This window comes from Hippocampus zosterae, chromosome 14, assembly GCF_025434085.1.
Source record: "Hippocampus zosterae strain Florida chromosome 14, ASM2543408v3, whole genome shotgun sequence".
Lineage (NCBI taxonomy): Eukaryota > Metazoa > Chordata > Actinopteri > Syngnathiformes > Syngnathidae > Hippocampus > Hippocampus zosterae.
In genome coordinates, this window is record NC_067464.1 from 19,342,000 (window position 1) to 19,354,986 (window position 12,987).

The 12,987-nt window shown below is 49.9% G+C and overlaps 1 protein-coding gene across 1 annotated transcript in view; it reads right to left on the minus strand.

Moving 5' to 3' along the window:
* The window catches only part of lrfn5a (leucine rich repeat and fibronectin type III domain containing 5a), a 186,839-nt gene that overhangs the window by 90,888 nt on the left and 82,964 nt on the right, over positions 1-12,987 (minus strand). The gene's annotated exons all lie outside the window — the stretch shown is intronic.

Below are 12,987 nucleotides of genomic sequence, written 5' to 3' on the forward strand. Positions count from 1 at the left end.
GGACGGAGGTGGTTTATATTGCGAAGGTGGAAATGAGCGGACCGGGTAATGTTATTGATGTGGGAGTGAAAGGATAGTGAACTGTCAAGGATGACACCCAGACCAGATATAGTGGCATTATCAATTGTGAGGGAGAAACTGTCGGCTTTGTTTAGAGTGGATTTGGTACAGACGAGTAGGAGTTCAGTTTTATTGCTGTTTAGCTTGAGGAAATTGTGGGTGAACCAAGATTTGATTTCTGAGAGACAGTGAGAGAGGGACGAGGGTGGGAGAGAAGCGTCGGGTTTGCTGGAGAGATAGAGCTGGGTGTCATCCGCAAAGCAGTGAAAGTGTAAGCCAAATTTGCGGAAAATGTTTCCGAGTGGAAGGAGGTAGACAATGAAGAGGAGCGGACCGAGGACAGAACCCTGGGAAACACCAAAAGAAACGGGGAGGGATTGTGAAGTAAAAGAATCAAGTTGATTGAACTGAGAGCGGCCAGTGAGATATGAGTGGAACCAATGTAGAGGGGTGTTGGTGATGCCTATGGTAGAGAGTCTATTGAGGAGGATGGGGTGAGAGATTGTCGAAGGCTGCACTCAGGTCAAGGAGGATGAGGATGGAGATAAGGCCAGAGTCTGTTGCCATGAGAAGATCGTTTGTGATTTTTATGAGGGCTGTTTCAGTACTGTGACGGGGACGGAAGCCGGACTGGAATTGTTCATAAAGACTATTGTCGGTGAGGTGGGAGTGGAGCTGAGAGGCGACAGTTTTCTCCAGAACTTTCGAGATGAAGGGAAGATGGGAAATGGGGCGTAGGTTATTGAAGTCATTGGGATCTGAACCAGTTTTTTTCAGGATTGGGGTGACAGCTGCAGTTTTGAAGAGCACAGGAACAATTCCAGTCGACAGAGAGGAATGGATAATGGCTGAGATGAAGGGAAGCACAGAGGGTCGGCAGGATTTGACCAGAACTGTGGGGAGGGGATCAAGCTGACAGGAGGAAGTCTCGGATTTAATGATGAGGTCTGAAATTAATGAGAGATGGGGGAGTTCAAAAGAAGAGAACAGTTTGCAAGGGGTGAGAGGGTCAGCTGAGGGGAAAGGTACAGAGGAGCCCAGATGCTGGTGGATTCTGTTGATTTTTTCATTGAAAAAGAGAAGTGCATTGCAGGTGTCACGAGAGTAAAAGTGAGGTGGTAGGGAGTCAGGAGGTTGAGTGATTCTGTTCCAAAGGGAAAAGAGAGTCTTAGTATTTCCAGCATTGGAGCAGATGAGTCCAGAGTAGTAATGTGATTTTGCTTGAGAGATGGAATCCTTGTAGAGGGATAGCTGAGCTGCATAGATGTCCTTGTGAGCAGTGATGCCGGTTTTCCTGTAAAGTCTCTCAAGCTGCCGGGTTTGGGATTTCAAGGAACGTAGATGAGGGGTGAACCAAGGGGCAGACCGAGTAAAAAGGACAGAGCGGGACTTGACAGGAGCGAGCGTATTGAGGATGCTGGTGAGACCAGAGTTATATTGGAAAACCAAATCATCAGGAGTGGAGTCAATGTCCGGAGTCAGGGTGGTCAGCCATGCAGTGAGAGAGTCAATGTTAATGTCTTTAATATTACGGTAAACAATGGTCCGGGGTGATTTGGCAGTTGAGAGCTGGAGTGTAATGTTGAATGAGATAAGGAAGTGGTCCGTTATTGGAAGTTCATCAGCAGTACAGTTGGAGGGGGAAATACCAGAGCAGCAGATCAGATCCAGAGTGTGACCTTTGATGTGTGTGGGAAAATCTACAAATTGATCAAAACCAAGACTGTTAATTGAAGAAGTGAAGTCAATGGTGAGAGGAAGAGCAGTGTTGTCCATATGTATATTAAAATCTCCCAGGATTATTACATTTGTTGACAGAGAGGAGAGATGGGTGAGGACAGTAGACACTTCATTTAAAAAGTCGCTGTGGGGTTTGGGGGAGCGGTACACTGTGGCAATAATCGTGGGGATGGGTCCGGATATTTGACAGGCAAGGCATTCAAAGGAGGAAAGTGGCGGGAGAGAAACCGAAAGTACTTTCCACTTCTCGCGGTATACTATCGCGAGACCTCCTCCGCGACCAGAATCGCGGGGCTTGGAAATGTAAACAAATCCCGGGGGAGTGGAATCGTTCAACTGTGAGAAGTCCCCGGGAGTTTGCCAGGTTTCATTCAAGCAGAGAATGTCAAGCTTACGGTCCGTGAGGATATCTTGAATGAGATTACCCTTCCCAGTAAGCGAACGGATGTTAAGTAGCCCGAAGTTGACGGCGGCAGTCTCGCTGCTGCGGGGGCCGTTAGCCGACCTAGCCAAGCCGGCTAACGCACGATGGTCGATGGATCGGCCGGCGTTTCTGGATGGCCGACGGGAGGAAGACCAGAAGGAGACGATGGTGTTGGATCGGTTGAGGCAAAAGCCCCGACGAGACCCACGATGAATATACCCACGGGAAGGAAAGCGAACGAAGTCCGGGAGCCGGTGTAGAGCAGGAGGAGGGCCCAGCCATTGGAAGCGGAGCCGAAGGAGCTCGGCCAACGAGTACTGGAGCAGACCCTTGACAGGTCGATGGAGGAGCGACAGGTTGACAGGTAGGACGCTGAGACGCCGGGACGAAACAGTCGAAGATAGTTGAGAGTGCGAGGCAGGCGTGAATGGGGGCTGGGTGGAATGACTGTGAGATGATGATCGTGACTCCATGCGAAACAGTAAAACAATCGAGCGTAAAAACACCGTAAAACACAAAAGTTTGTGGGAGAGCAGCGGCAGCCAAAACGCGCCAGCGTTCACTCTACCCGGAAGTCCCAGAATGCCCCGGGGGCTTGGTAGTCGTTGGGAATTTGGAGACTTTTTGACAGGGCCGATCCATTTATGGGCTGGTCGCCCCTAAAATGACATGACTTATATGAATGCATCTACAATTACTGTTTTGTAAAGCGCTTTGTTACAGCTGCCGCTGTTGTGAAAGCGCTATATAAATCAGCATGTATTGTATTGTATTGTATTGTACAATGTAACTTTTGTTCTCATCCCTGTCCTTCATCTCACCTATAGCCCCACTGCACCAAAGGCAAGTGGGAAAACGTTAGCTTAGTGACCCAAGCCTGCCTAGCCTTCTGCTGGCCTCAACAGCCAAATTGCCCCAAGAGATCCAGACAATGTGCTAACTGTATGGGAAACTGTGTGCAGATTAAAAAAAAGGAGAAAAAAAACATTCACACATAAACTCAAGCAAGTGAGAGGTAAATGGGAGGTCAACAGAGGAAAAATGACATAAGATGAGAAAAGTGGCCACATGCACAATGGGATATAAGCAAAAAAGGAATTTCTCTTTTGCAGAAGCAATAACAGTCACAAAAGGAAAAAAAACGTTTTTGCAAAAAGCATGTGGGGGCGGGGGGTAGTGAAAGAGATATAGATGATGTTGACAACTACATATTCTGCTTTTGGTGGAATTTGTTTCAAGAGGGTGGTGGAAAGGTCAGACACATCATTACTTGCACATCACATCTTCCAGTCGACCCATCAGCCATACACCCATTTACAACATTTTGGGATTACCACCATTCATTGATCTCTCCTTTTCATCCATCCATCCAGGCCACAATTCATTAAAGCCAGGAGGATGTAAGAGAAATCTTTTACTTTGATCTCAATTTCCCACATATGCTATCTCAGTAGGTGGTAGATTTTGTTGATGGGAACACCACAACATATTTCTGAATGACTGTGATTTCCCCTAATAGCCCTATTCACTTTCTGTAAACATTGCCATGTTTTACATGGTAAATACGAACAATGGTATATTTATTTCTTCGTCAATCTTTCCTCCTATTCTGGCTTTCCTTTTTGGAATAGGTTTTCTGGATAGATGCGCTCCCTGACTCCAACCCTCCCAATTCAACCTGCCTTGGAACCAAAACTAAATTGGGCTGACTTGGCCCTCAGGAGCATAGGTAGGATCAGGGCCCCTGGTTGGGTTCCCATCCAAGTATTAACCAGACCTAACCATGTCAGACAATATTGAACATTCTTACAGAATTACGACTGCCATTCTTGAGGTGGTGAAACCGTAGGACAGATATCAGTTGCATCACTTCATATGGCAATGATAAGAGGAGAGGTCAACAACACAAAACAATTATGTCATACACATAAAGAAAATGAAATTATCATAATGCATTAGTTATTAATCCTTATTTTATGCATGCATTTATCTTCATTCATCATTTCAATCATGGATTTTTTTTTTTTTACCACGTGTGCAGTGAACTAAAGTAATTTTGGTACCGCCGTGGTATGCTGTTGTTTTTAAATCCAAAGGTCCACATAACTATTGTTGATTGTTGTTTCCTTGTTGTTTGTTGCTACCTTTTCTTGAAATATATACAGTATATGTACTGTATATATACTGTATATATTTTGACAAAGCCCAGTGGTTTGGTGAAAGAGACGAATACATAACTAATATCCAACAAATATTTCTCATGAAATGAGTGTCCCCTAAGTATCTCAATATACAAATGAATACTCTATAAACGGAGGAACAAAATATTCCAGATCCTGATTGGGCCTTTGGTGGCTTGGGATTCATGGTCTTGAATCAGGTTTTTGGATGTGAGTGCACTGATGTGCTGTTCTAATAATCCATCCATCCATCCATCATTTTCAACACTGCTTATCCTGAACAGGGTCTCAGGGGGGTTGCTGGAACTTTCCCAGCAGACTTCAGGCAGCAGGCGGAGTATACCCTGAACCGGTCGCCAGTCAGTCGCAGGGCACATAAAGACAAAAACGACCATTCACACCCACATCCACACCGTCACCGAGTGGGAACTGATCCCATGCTGCTCGCACACAAGTGAGGCGAGTGTACCACTGCAACACCGGCCTCGTGTTAAACTTAAGGCTTGGGGGCAACATCTGGCCCGCCACGTCATTTTATGTGGCCCGCAAAAGCAAATCAAACATGTCAACTTCCATGATGCTTGCTAAAATATGTACTGACATTTTGAATTCTCATATGTAAAAAATAAGAAATACTGCAAGTGTTTTCTTGCTGCCAAACCCCTGATTAGAATAACTTAAACAATAGCTGAATAAACCGATATTGAGGACTTCTTCATACGGTTTCAGTCATAACGGCCCTCCAAGTGAAATGTGTCCCGGGACAAGAATGAGTTTGAAACCCAGACGCTACACCATCAACAACTCTTCTAATCATCAATATTTTTAAACTTCATGCTTGTCGCGATCTGCCCGAAGCGATAATGATCGCTCCGTGCAGAACGAAAAAATAAAGGATTGGATCCCCGGAAAACAGACAACGAAAGAATTTTCTCAAAGCAAAGAGTGTCTTTAATGACAAAAACAGAAAGAGCCCGACAGGGAAAAAACGGAAACACAAAACGCTGGTCAAATAAGGACCAGGGAAGAAATAAGGAAACAACTGAAAACGCTCGCTGAAAAACAAAGTGCGAGGAGCTACTGATTAGGCAATATCTAAGTATTCAATTTAGTGACTAACGCGAATGGCAAGAGTCAAGGCCGCAAGGCAAGAAGGCAACGAGTAATCTACAAATAGAGGAATTAGCACGAGAGATCAATGGCACGGTGAGGAATTCTCCGGCAGTGGGAGAACTGCCGGAGTCTCATTAATATAGGAGGGTAATCAGCCCGAAATTACGGACAGGTGCACAAATGGCGGGGGAGAAAACCCGCCACCTGCTGGCGGACACGCGACGTGACAGTACCCCCCCCTCAATGGACGCCTCCCGGCGGACTACCCGGCTTGGATGGATGTGCAGCGTGGAAGTCGCGCAAAAGGGACGGATCAAGGATCCAGGAGCGGGGCACCCACTGCCGCTCCTCAGGCCCGTAGCCCTCCCAGTCGACCAGATACTGGAACCCCTTGCCCCTGCGCCGAGAGTCCAGGATGGCACGAACCGTGTACACCGGGTCACCGTCGACGACCCGCGGAGGGGGCGGCGGCGTGGGAGGAGGAGCCAAGTCACTGGAGGACACGGGTTTGAGTAGGGAGACGTGGAAGACGGGGTGAACCTTCATGGTGGGTGGCAGCCGGAGCCTGACTGCAGATGGACTGATGACGGCCTCGACCTCGAACGGTCCAGTAAATCGGGGTCCCAGTTTCGCAGACGTGCCGGCCAGCCGAAGATCCCTAGTCGCCAACCACACCTTCTGTCCTACCACGTATGAAGGAGCCGGGCGCCGGCGACGATCCGCGATCCGCTGGTTCCTGGCCGCCGTGCGGGACAACGCAGCCCGGGCCTCCTTCCACACGCGATGGGCCCGCTTGAGGTGGTGCTGCACAGAGGGGACCTCCACCTGCCCCTCCTGGGACGGGAACAGCGGCGGCTGGTACCCGTAGGCGGCCATGAAGGGGGACCTACCAGTGGCAGAAGAGACGAGGGTGTTGTGCGCGTACTCCACCCAGGGTAAGTGGTCGACCCAGGATGAGGGACGGTGAAGGCACACACAGCGGAGGGCCGCCCCCAGATCCTGGTTGGCACGCTCGGCTTGTCCATTGGACTGGGGGTGGTACCCCGAGGTCAGACTGGCCGTGGCCCCGAGGGACCGGCAGAACTGCTTCCAGACGCGGGATACGAACTGGGGCCCCCGGTCCGAGACAATGTTCAGTGGAATGCCGTGGAGACGGAAGACGTGTTCGACAAGGAGGTTGGCGGTCTCCAGCGCCGACGGCAACCTGGACAAAGGAACAAAATGAGCCGCCTTGGAGAAGCGGTCCACGATCGTGAGTACGACAGTTCGACCCCGGGAAGGCGGGAGACCCGTGATGAAGTCCAGGGCGATGTGGGACCACGGGCGAGGAGGAATGGGCAACGGCTGGAGCAGTCCCGCCGGCGGCTGATGGGACGACTTGCCGCAGGCGCAGGAGGTGCAGGCCTTGACGAACTCCGTCACGTCGTTGCGGAGCTCCGGCCACCAGAAACGCTGGGCGACGAGTTGCACAGTCCGGTTCACCCCGGGATGACACGCCACCTTGGACCCATGTCCCCACTGCAGAACTTCAGATCGTAAGGGAGGAGGTACGAATAGCCTCCCTGCTGGGCACTCCGTCGGCACCTGAACCCCCTCCAGGGCTGCCTGGATCCGCTGCTCAACCTCCCACTGGACGGCCCCCACGACGCACCGGGCCGGGAGGATGGTCTCCGGGGATCGATCCCTCCCCGCAGGCTCGTGGAGACGGGAGAGGGCGTCGGGCTTGGTGTTCTTAGACCCGGGAGAGTAGGTGAGGATGAAGTCGAACCTGGTAAGGAAGAGGGCCCACCGGGCCTGACGGGCGTTCAGTCTTTTGGCGGAGCGGAGGTAGGCGAGGTTCTTATGATCCGTGTAGACCGTAAAGGGTTCCTTTGCCCCCTCGAGCCAGTGCCGCCACTCCTGCAAGGCGGTCACAACTGCCAACAGTTCACGGTTGCCCACGTCGTAATTGGACTCAGCGGCACTGAGTCGACGGGAGAAGAAGGCGCAGGGGTGCAACTTCTGGTCGACCGGAGAGCGCTGGGACAGCACAGCCCCCACCCCCGAATCCGAGGCGTCCACCTCCACGATAAAGGGGAGATCAGGATCAGGGTGCTGTAGTACGGGGGGACTGGTGAACGCCGCCTTCAGGTTTGCGAACGCCGCATCCGCGGTCGAATCCCACTTAAATGGGGTTTTGATGGACGTAAGGCGGGTTAAGGGGAGCGCCTTCTGACTATAACCGCGGATGAAGCGTCGGTAGAAGTTGGCGAACCCCAGAAAGCGCTGCAGTTCCTTGCGATTGGACGGAACCGGCCAGTTAGTGACTGCACGCGTCTTAATGGGGTCCGCCCTTAACCTGCCCTGTTCAATAATGAACCCTAGAAAGGAGATGACGGGGACATGGAATTCACACTTTTCTGCCTTGACGAAGAGCCGGTTCTCCAGTAGACGTTGTAGCACCAGCCTAACGTGTTGCTGGTGCTCGTGTAGTGACTGGGAAAAAATTAAAATATCGTCAAGGTAAACGAAACAAAAGATGTTTATCATGTCCCTTAGCACATCATTAATTAGATTTTGAAAAACGGCAGGGGCGTTGGTGAGCCCAAAAGGCATAACCAGGTATTCAAAATGACCCAGAGGGGTCTTAAAAGCCGTCTTCCACTCGTCACCCTCCCGGATGCGAACCAAGTGGTAAGCGCTGCGCAAGTCTAATTTGGAGAAAATGGTGGCTGACTGCAATGGGGCGAAGGCGGAGTCCAGCAAGGGTAGCGGGTATCTATTCTTAATTGTTATCTCGTTTAATCCCCGATAGTCTACGCAGGGTCGCAGGGTCTTGTCCTTCTTCCCTACGAAGAAAAAACCCGCCCCTAACGGTGAACGCGATGGTCTAATAAGACCTGCGGCGAGCGAGCTGTTGATGTACTCCGTCAATGCCTCGCGCTCGGGTTGGGACACCTGATACAGCCGCGAGGTCGGCAACGGGGCGCCCGCCTGCAGGTCTATAGCACAATCGTAGGGGCGGTGTGGAGGCAAAGAGTGGGCACGATCCTCGCTGAACACCTCCTTTAGATCCCGATAGCAATCCGGCACTCCGTCAAGGCAGATCTCCTCGGGGGGCGTGACACGTTCATGCTTCCCGACGGCCGATTGAAGACAGTGCTGGTAACAATATGGGCTCCAGCTGTCTATCGCTGGGCGCGCCCAGGAAATCACGGGATTGTGTGTCTTCAGCCAGGGTAACCCGAGAACGATCGGGGCATTGCGAGACGGCATTAGGTAAAAACGGCGATGTTCGACATGGTTGCCGGACAGTAGAAGTTTCAACGGCTCCGTCCTATGCGTAACTACCGCCAGGAGGCGCCCATCAAGATCACAAACCCGCTTCCTATCTATCAACCTCTCCACGGAACAACCCAGCTCGGATGCGAGATCGGTGTCCATTATACAGTCATCAGCCCCCGAGTCAACCAGAGCCCGAACCCGCCACGACCGGGACCCCGTTAATATCTCCCCCTCGAGTTCGAGTCTGTTGGGGTGTCCAGGCCGCGAGTCGACTCGCCTAGACTCGAAGGGGGGCGCGCGCGGTCGTGACTCACAGTACTCCTGGTGGGCAGGGGGTGACGACCCCGGATGGCTGGTTGCGGCGTGAGGAGATGGTGGAACGCCGTCAGTCGTCGCTCGGTCGCTGAAACGACGCTTTCTTTCCTCCGCACCAGCGTCCCTGCCTCCCAGCTGCACCTGTTCCTCCGTGGGTGTTCGTCGGAACTGGGACCGATCACCTCCACGCTCCCGGCTTCGCTCCCTCAGGCGATTGTCCATGAGGAGGGAGAGGTCGATTAATTCCTCCAGGTTGGTGCTGTGGTCGCGGGTCGCCAGCTCGTCCTTGAGTTGAGGGTTTAGCCCGCGGCGAAACAGGCCACACAGCGCCCGATCATCGTATCCACTCTGGGCGGCCAGGATCCGGAACTCGATGGAGTAATCCGCTACCGATCGCTCTCCCTGGCGGAGGGCGAGTAGCCGGCCCTCTGCCTCTCTGCCTCGCACGGGATGATGGAACACCCGGCGGAACGCAGCCACGAAGTCGGGGAACGAGGTACGGAGATTCGGCTTGGCGTCACTGGTCGCAATCGCCCACGATGCCGCCGGACCTGTTAACAGACTCATGACATAAGCCACCTTGGCGGCGTCATTAGCATAGGCAGAAGGCTGTAGGTCGAATATGAGAGAGCACAGGTGGAGGAAGTGTCCACACTGCCCGTGCTCGCCCCCGTAGCGAGGGGGGTGTGGAAGCGATGGCTCCCTCGTCATAACGGGATATGAGGAGGGCGCTTCGGGAATAATAGAATGAACCCCGGGGGGAGATGGTCTCCGCTCTTCCACCCGGACCAACCGAGGTTCTAAATCATCGGACCGATGAGCCAGCATGGAGACCGCGCCACGGAGTTCCCTAATGGCTTGGCCCTGCTGACTCATCTGTTGCTCTTGTCGGGAAAGAGCGGAAAAATTTTTTTCGATGTCTGCGGGATCCATGGTGGCCGGAGAATTCTGTCGCGATCTGCCCGAAGCGATAATGATCGCTCCGTGCAGAACGAAAAAATAAAGGATTGGATCCCCGGAAAACAGACAACGAAAGAATTTTCTCAAAGCAAAGAGTGTCTTTAATGACAAAAACAGAAAGAGCCCGACAGGGAAAAAACGGAAACACAAAACGCTGGTCAAATAAGGACCAGGGAAGAAATAAGGAAACAACTGAAAACGCTCGCTGAAAAACAAAGTGCGAGGAGCTACTGATTAGGCAATATCTAAGTATTCAATTTAGTGACTAACGCGAATGGCAAGAGTCAAGGCCGCAAGGCAAGAAGGCAACGAGTAATCTACAAATAGAGGAATTAGCACGAGAGATCAATGGCACGGTGAGGAATTCTCCGGCAGTGGGAGAACTGCCGGAGTCTCATTAATATAGGAGGGTAATCAGCCCGAAATTACGGACAGGTGCACAAATGGCGGGGGAGAAAACCCGCCACCTGCTGGCGGACACGCGACGTGACAATGCTATCTCCGTTCCAATCGTCAGTGTATAAACCAACAGTAACAACGCAATTAGAAAGATACATAATCTGTGGAAGGCTTACAGGTTGAGTACCCTCATCAACTGTGCCAGCTTCTGCGTGAACTCGAAGCTCTATTAAGTGTGGCGCTTTTTTAATTTTTATTCAAAAGCTAAAACACAGTATGTTGTTTGATCTCTGCTCATTTCTGTCAATCTCGTTTGCAGTTCTGCTGAAGCAAGACGATTACCTAAAAACAAGCAGGAAGAGTCAACAAGCAATGTCTTCCCATTTCAGCTATGTTGTTAGCTCGTTCACAAGACATTTGACTGGCAGGCCGTAAAGGATGAACCCAGTGAACCAAAACGTCTTGCACTCATGCAGTGCATTCGGGAAGTAGTCACAGCACTTCACTGTTTCCAAATTTTGACATGTTACAGCCTCTTTCCAAAATAGAAAAGAATATATATATATTTTCCCATTAAACGTCCACACACAACGCCACATAATGATGTGCTTTTGCAAATGTATTAATCCACATTATTAATTATTAATAGGAAGAAATAACACGAAGAGATCACACGTTGCGAGTGTACATGAGTATTCCCAGCCTTTGCCTCCAAGCTTAAAACTGAGCTCAAATCATCATGTTTCCATTGATTATCTTTGAGGAGTTCTGAAAGCCCATCTGTGGTCAATTCCATTGATTGGACATGATTTGAAAAGGCACACACCTGTAAGGTTGCACAGGTCAACGTGTTTGTCAGACCACAAACTAAGTTTGAAATCGGAAGTGACAGGATTGTCTTGTGGCACAAATCTGGAGAAGGGTGCAGAAAAAATTCTGCTGTTAAGGTTGCAATGAGCACAGTGGCCTCTATCATCGGTAAATGGACATTCTGAACCAGGAGGACTCTTCCGAGAACTGGTCGTCTCTCTGATTCCTCAAATCCGATCTTTAGGGCTGACTATCTTCGCAGATTTTACCATGTGTCCAATTCGTATTTGGCCCTGTTCAGACCGGGCCGCATCATTGACCCAGTTGACAGCTTGCTGTAGGAACGACATCGAAACGGAGGTATCACGTGTTGTGTTCATCATCCTCTAATTACAACAAGACATCAAATAGTTCCATGAATGCACTTGTTTCGATACGGACTGAATTGCGCTACCTCCCTGCAGACTGATAATGGCAACGCCATTCCTCAACTGGTTTCAATTACTTCAGTGTTCTCCATTCCTTTCCCGCTCTGCACTTTGATTGGCGCATTCTGCTGTGGCGCAGTGGACCTTGCGTCGTGTAGAGTGACGTCACGGATGGTCCAAATGGATTCAGACACATCCTGTCCAAAGTGGCTATGAAACTGCCTCAAGAAACTGAAAAAATGTTTTTTCTTTTTTTGTGGAGTAGTGAAGTTTTTACCCTTTCATCCTTCCATTTTTCTCTATGCGGTCCTCAAACAAATACGTTTCGACACCCCTGTCTTAATTAGTCACAAGACTACAAATAAACAATACAGTAAAAATCATCCTTACTTTGTCTTATGCTTCTCTTGCTGAGTTTGCCCTGTTCTGTCAATACCGAATAGATTATGCTGTTGATAAACACAAATGGATCTTCTAATTTCCATGGTCCATTGGTCACAAGATCGTTATCTAACCTCAGGTGTGATGGAGCAGGCAAACATGTAAAACATCCCGATACTGGCCCTTGAGAACTGCAGTTGCTTAGCCCTGGGTTAGGCAATAGCGCAATGCACGCCTGCGTAAAACATCAATAATAATACGTGTTGTGCAGTTCACCACGGTGGCAGCATTAATACTTGTAGCATGAGAGGGTTTGCAGTCTGTGTGTGTGTTTTGTGTTGAATGTCAACTGCTACTACTCCAGGCTCTTCCTAACAATGTGTTGCAGACATATAGGACTGATACTTTTGGAAATTAGAGATGAGGGGATGTGTGATAAAAGAGGAATTATAAGCTTTGAAAATCGACCCCTGGCAAAACATTCTATGTGAACATGTTCATCTGGAAGCCAATGACGATTGCTCCAGACGGACACAATTTTATACTGCTTGATGCAAGAACCCACACAGGATTTCACTCACTGAGCCAGGCATGCACGAAGTGGACTGAATCTCTCTCTGCTTCCATTCAAGTAGTTGGTTTATTCAGGTTGAAATGCTATCAAGATTACAGATTGAACATTTAATTCTTTGACGCACTGTCCAGTTCCCCTTAGTACTCCCTCACTGTTTTTTCCCCTTTCTTCTTACAAGCTGAGTTCATTTGTCAACAATATCCCTGAGGGATGTATTGAGGTTTGTTTGAACAACCATCTTGACTGGAAAAAGACAAGCACAAAAAGAGGGAGCAGCAATAGGGGAGAGCAATTCAGCCGCACACAAAGGTAATTTATTCTATTTGGGAAAAGATAGAA